Source organism: Gouania willdenowi, unplaced genomic scaffold, assembly GCF_900634775.1.
Source record: "Gouania willdenowi unplaced genomic scaffold, fGouWil2.1 scaffold_434_arrow_ctg1, whole genome shotgun sequence".
In the NCBI taxonomy this organism is placed as follows: Eukaryota; Metazoa; Chordata; class Actinopteri; order Blenniiformes; family Gobiesocidae; genus Gouania; species Gouania willdenowi.
The window spans coordinates 335,913-341,697 of NW_021145195.1; the positions used below are offsets into that span (position 1 = coordinate 335,913).

Genomic DNA, 5,785 nt, shown 5'->3' on the forward strand with positions numbered 1-5,785 from the left:
TATAAGTTTTGCTTAGGGTGAGAGCGGTCCCGGGTTCAAATCCTGGACAAGCCCCATTGTGTATAGTAATTCATTGGTGGGTTTTTTAAGTATGTCTCAAATCTTTAGCATTCCAAACTGATGAAAAACGTGTAGAAAAGTTAAAATGTTTTCTTTTTTCTCTTTACAAAAATGCAAATTGTCAATGGTTCGTTAGTACAGAGTAATTTGAGTTTTTCTGATTTCTCAATGCTGTTCAGTTAAATTTTAACTAAAGTGATCTAAAATTGGTTCAGAACATTGCAATCAAGGGCTTGTTGGTCTAGGAGTATGATTCTCGCTTCGGGTGCGAGAGGTCCCAGGTTCAAATCCCGGACAAGCCCCATTGTGTATGGTAATTCATTGGTGGATTTTTTCAGTATGTCTCAAATCTTTAGCATTCCAAACTGATGAAAAACGTCTAGAAAAGTTAAAATGATTTCCTATTTCTCTTTACAAAAATGCAAATTGTCAATGGTTCGTTAGTACAGTAAATTGAGATTTTATGACTTCTCAATGCTGTTACGTAAATTTTTAACTAAAGTGATGTAAAATTGGTTCATAACATTGTAATCAAGGGCTTGTCGGTCTAGGAGTATAATTTTTGCTTAGGGTGAGAGAGGTCCCGGGTTCAAATCCTGGACAAGCCCCATTGTGTATAGTAATTCATTGGTGGGTTTTTTAAGTAAGTCTCAAATCTTTAGCATTCCAAACTGATGAAAAATGTGTAGAAAAGTTAAAATGTTTTCTTTTTTCTCTTTACAAAAATGCAAATTGTCAATGGTTCGCTAGTACAGAGTAATTTGAGTTTTTCTGATTTCTCAACGCTGTTCAGTTAAATTTTAACTAAAGTGATCTAAAATTGGTTCAGAACATTGCAATCAAGGGCTTGTTGGTCTAGGAGTATGATTCTCGCTTCGGGTGCGAGAGGTCCCGGGTTCAAATCCCGGACAAGCCCCATTGTGTATGGTAATTCATTGGTGGGTTTCATAAGTATGTCTCAAATTTTTAGCGTTCCAAACTGATGAAAAATGTCTAGAAACGATGAAATGTTTTCTTATTTCTCTTTACAAAAATGCAAATTGTCAATGGTTCGTTAGGACAGATGAAATTGAGTTTTTCTGATTTCCCAATGCAGTTAAGTGAATTTTTAACTAAAGTGATGTAAAATTGGTTCATAACATTGTAATCAAGGGCTTGTTGGTCAAGGAGTATAAGTTTTGCTTAGGGTGAGAGCGGTCCCGGGTTCAAATCCTGGACAAGCCCCATTGTGTATAGTAATTCATTGGTGGGTTTTTTAAGTATGTCTCAAATCTTTAGCATTCCAAACTGATGAAAAACGTGTAGAAAAGTTAAAATGTTTTCTTTTTTCTCTTTACAAAAATGCAAATTGTCAATGGTTCGTTAGTACAGAGTAATTTGAGTTTTTCTGATTTCTCAATGCTGTTCAGTTAAATTTTAACTAAAGTGATCTAAAATTGGTTCAGAACATTGCAATCAAGGGCTTGTTGGTCTAGGAGTATGATTCTCGCTTCGGGTGCGAGAGGTCCCAGGTTCAAATCCCGGACAAGCCCCATTGTGTATGGTAATTCATTGGTGGATTTTTTCAGTATGTCTCAAATCTTTAGCATTCCAAACTGATGAAAAACGTCTAGAAAAGTTAAAATGATTTCCTATTTCTCTTTACAAAAATGCAAATTGTCAATGGTTCGTTAGTACAGTAAATTGAGATTTTATGACTTCTCAATGCTGTTACGTAAATTTTTAACTAAAGTGATGTAAAATTGGTTCATAACATTGTAATCAAGGGCTTGTCGGTCTAGGAGTATAATTTTTGCTTAGGGTGAGAGAGGTCCCGGGTTCAAATCCTGGACAAGCCCCATTGTGTATAGTAATTCATTGGTGGGTTTTTTAAGTAAGTCTCAAATCTTTAGCATTCCAAACTGATGAAAAACGTGTAGAAAAGTTAAAATGTTTTCTTTTTTCTCTTTACAAAAATGCAAATTGTCAATGGTTCGTTAGTACAGAGTAATTTGAGTTTTTCTGATTTCTCAATGCTGTTCAGTTAAATTTTAACTAAAGTGATCTAAAATTGGTTCAGAACATTGCAATCAAGGGCTTGTTGGTCTACGAGTATGATTCTCGCTTCGGGTGCGAGAGGTCCCGGGTTCAAATCCCGGACAAGCCCCATTGTGTATGGTAATTCATTGGTGGGTTTTTTCAGTATGTCTCAAATCTTTAGCATTCCAAACTGATGAAAAACGTCTAGAAAAGTTAAAGTGATTTCTTATTTCTCTTTACAAAAATGCAAATTGTCAATGGTTCGTTAGGACAGTAAATTGAGATTTTATGATTTCTCAATGCTGTTACATAAATTTTTAACTAAAGTGATGTAAAATTGGTTCATAACATTGTAATCAAGGGCTTGTCGGTCTAGGAGTATAATTTTTGCTTAGGGTGAGAGAGGTTCCAGGTTCAAATCCTGGACAAGCCCCATTGTGTATAGTAATTCATTGGTGGGTTTTTTAAGTAAGTCTCAAATCTTTAGCATTCCAAACTGATGAAAAACGTGTAGAAAAGTTAAAATGTTTTCTTTTTTCTCTTTACAAAAATGCAAATTGTCAATGGTTCGTTAGTACAGAGTAAATTGAGTTTTTCTGATTTCTCAATGCTGTTCAGTTAAATTTTAACTAAAATGATGTTAAATTGGTTCAGAAGATTGTAATCAAGGGCTTGTTGGTCTAGGAGTATGATTCTCGCTTAGGGTGGGAGAGGTCCTGGGTTCAAATCCCGGACAAGCCCCATTGTTTACAGTAATTAAATGGTGGGTTTTTTAAGTATGTCTCAAATCTTTAGCGTTCCAAACTGATGAAAAATGTCTAGAAACGTTAAAATGATTTCCTATTTGTCTTTACAAAAATGCAAATTGTCAATGGTTCGTAAAGACTGAATAAATTGATTTTTCTGATTTCTCAGTGATGTTAAGTTAATTTCAAACTAAAGTGATTTAAATTTAGTTCAGGACATGGCACTCAATGGCTTGTTGGTCTCGGAGTATAATTCTGACTTTAGGTGTGAGGGGTGCCGGGTTCAAATCCTGGACAGTCCACATTGTATGTAGCATTTCATTGGTGAGTTTCATAAGTATGTCTCAAATCTTTAGCATTCCAAAGTGATGAAAAATGTGTAGAAAAGTTGAAATGTTTTCTTATTTCTCTTTACAAAAATGCAAATTGTCAATGGTTCGTTAGGACAGATGAAATTGAGTTTTTCTGATTTCCCAATGCTGTTAAGTACATTTTTAACTAAAGTGATCTAAAATTGGTTCAGAACATTGCAATCAAGGGCTTGTTGGTCTAGGAGTATGATTCTCGCTTTGGGTGCGAGAGGTCCCGGGTTCAAATCCCGGACAAGCCCCATTGTGTATGGTAATTCATTGGTGGGTTTCATAAGTATGTCTCAAATCTTTAGCGTTCCAAACTGATGAAAAATGTCTAGAAACGTTGAAATGTTTTCTTATTTCTCTTTACAAAAATGCAAATTGTCAATGGTTCGTTTGGACAGATGAAATTGAGTTTTTCTGATTTCCCAATGCTGTTAAGTGAATTTTTAACTAAAGTGATGTAAAATTGGTTCATAACATTGTAATCAAGGGCTTGTTGGTCAAGGAGTATAAGTTTTGCTTAGGGTGAGAGCGGTCCCGGGTTCAAATCCTGGACAAGCCCCATTGTGTATAGTAATTCATTGGTGGGTTTTTTAAGTATGTCTCAAATCTTTAGCATTCCAAACTGATGAAAAAGGTGTAGAAAAGTTAAAATGTTTTCTTTTTTCTCTTTACAAAAATGCAAATTGTCAATGGTTCGTTAGTACAGAGTAAATTGAGTTTTTCTGATTTCTCAATGCTGTTCAGTTAAATTTGAACTAAAATGAGGTTAAAGTGGTTCAGAACATTGTAATCAAGGGCTTGTTGGTCTAGGAGTATGATTCTCGCTTAGGGTGCGAGAGGTCCCGGGTTCAAATCCCGGACAAGCCCCATTGTTTACAGTAATTAAATGGTGTTTTTTTTTAAGTATGTCTCAAATCTTTAGCATTCCAAAGTGATGAAAAACGTGTTGAAATGTTTTCTTATTTTTCTTTACAAAAATCCAAATTGTCAATGGTTCGTTAGGACAGATGAAATTGAGTTTTTCTGATTTCCCAATGCTGTTAAGTAAATTTTTAACTAAAGTCATCTAAAATTGGTTCAAAACATTGCAATCAAGGGCTTGTTGGTCTAGGAGTATGATTCTCGCTTCAGGTGCGGGAGGTCCCAGGTTCAAATCCCGGACACGCCCCATTGTGTATGGTAATTCATTGGTGGATTTTTTCAGTATGTCTCAAATCTTTAGCATTCCAAACTGATGAAAAACGTCTAGAAAAGTTAAAATGATTTCCTATTTCTCTTTACAAAAATGCAAATTGTCAATGGTTCGTTAGTACAGTAAATTGAGATTTTATGACTTCTCAATGCTGTTGCGTAAATTTTTAACTAAAGTGATGTAAAATTGGTTCATAACATTGTAATCAAGGGCTTGTCGGTCTAGGAGTATAATTTTTGCTTAGGGTGAGAGAGGTTCCAGGTTCAAATCCTGGACAAGCCCCATTGTGTATAGTAATTCATTGGTGGGTTTTTTAAGTAAGTCTCAAATCTTTAGCATTCCAAACTGATGAAAAACGTGTAGAAAAGTTAAAATGTTTTCTTTTTTCTCTTTACAAAAATGCAAATTGTCAATGGTTCGTTAGTACAGAGTAAATTGAGTTTTTCTGATTTCTCAATGCTGTTCAGTTAAATTTTAACTAAAATGATGTTAAAGTGGTTCAGAACATTGTAATCAAGGGCTTGTTGGTCTAGGAGTATGATTCTTGCTTAGGGTGCGAGAGGTCCCGGGTTCAAATCCCGGACAAGCCCCATTGTTTACAGTAATTAAATGGTGTTTTTTTTTAAGTATGTCTCAAATCTTTAGCATTCCAAAGTGATGAAAAACGTGTTGAAATGTTTTCTTATTTTTCTTTACAAAAATCCAAATTGTCAATGGTTCGTTAGGACAGATGAAATTGAGTTTTTCTGATTTCCCAATGCTGTTAAGTAAATTTTTAACTAAAGTCATCTAAAATTGGTTCAGAACATTGCAATCAAGGGCTTGTTGGTCTAGGAGTATGATTCTCGCTTCGGGTGCGAGAGGTCCCAGGTTCAAATCCCGGACAAGCCCCATTGTGTATGGTAATTCATTGGTGGATTTTTTCAGTATGTCTCAAATCTTTAGCATTCCAAACTGATGAAAAACATCTAGAAAAGTTAAAATGATTTCCTATTTCTCTTTACAAAAATGCAAATTGTCAATGGTTCGTTAGTACAGTAAATTGAGATTTTATGACTTCTCAATGCTGTTACGTAAATTTTTAACTAAAGTGATGTAAAATTGGTTCATAACATTGTAATCAAGGGCTTGTCGGTCTAGGAGTATAATTTTTGCTTAGGGTGAGAGAGGTCCCGGGTTCAAATCCTGGACAAGCCCCATTGTGTATAGTAATTCATTGGTGGGTTTTTTAAGTAAGTCTCAAATCTTTAGCATTCCAAACTGATGAAAAACGTGTAGAAAAGTTAAAATGTTTTCTTTTTTCTCTTTACAAAAATGCAAATTGTCAATGGTTCGTTAGTACAGAGTAATTTGAGTTTTTCTGATTTCTCAATGCTGTTCAGTTAAATTTTAACTAAAGTGATCTAAAA

At 34.7% G+C, this 5,785-nt stretch overlaps 8 non-coding genes and 1 pseudogene across 8 annotated transcripts; 8 read left to right on the forward strand and 1 right to left on the reverse strand.

Annotated features, from left to right (window-relative positions):
* Window positions 1-5,785, reverse strand: part of LOC114460409 (olfactory receptor 11A1-like) — a 48,144-nt pseudogene that overhangs the window by 36,238 nt on the left and 6,121 nt on the right.
* trnap-cgg (transfer RNA proline (anticodon CGG)) lies at window positions 291-362 on the forward strand. Its single transcript has one exon. It is a non-coding gene; the product is annotated as a tRNA-Pro (tRNA).
* trnap-cgg (transfer RNA proline (anticodon CGG)) lies at window positions 905-976 on the forward strand. The gene has a single exon. It is a non-coding gene; the product is annotated as a tRNA-Pro (tRNA).
* trnap-cgg (transfer RNA proline (anticodon CGG)) lies at window positions 1,521-1,592 on the forward strand. Its single transcript has one exon. It is a non-coding gene; the product is annotated as a tRNA-Pro (tRNA).
* Window positions 2,135-2,206, forward strand: trnap-cgg (transfer RNA proline (anticodon CGG)). The gene has a single exon. It is a non-coding gene; the product is annotated as a tRNA-Pro (tRNA).
* Window positions 3,364-3,435, forward strand: trnap-ugg (transfer RNA proline (anticodon UGG)). Its single transcript has one exon. It is a non-coding gene; the product is annotated as a tRNA-Pro (tRNA).
* Window positions 3,980-4,051, forward strand: trnap-agg (transfer RNA proline (anticodon AGG)). Its single transcript has one exon. It is a non-coding gene; the product is annotated as a tRNA-Pro (tRNA).
* trnap-agg (transfer RNA proline (anticodon AGG)) lies at window positions 4,895-4,966 on the forward strand. The gene has a single exon. It is a non-coding gene; the product is annotated as a tRNA-Pro (tRNA).
* Window positions 5,196-5,267, forward strand: trnap-cgg (transfer RNA proline (anticodon CGG)). The gene has a single exon. It is a non-coding gene; the product is annotated as a tRNA-Pro (tRNA).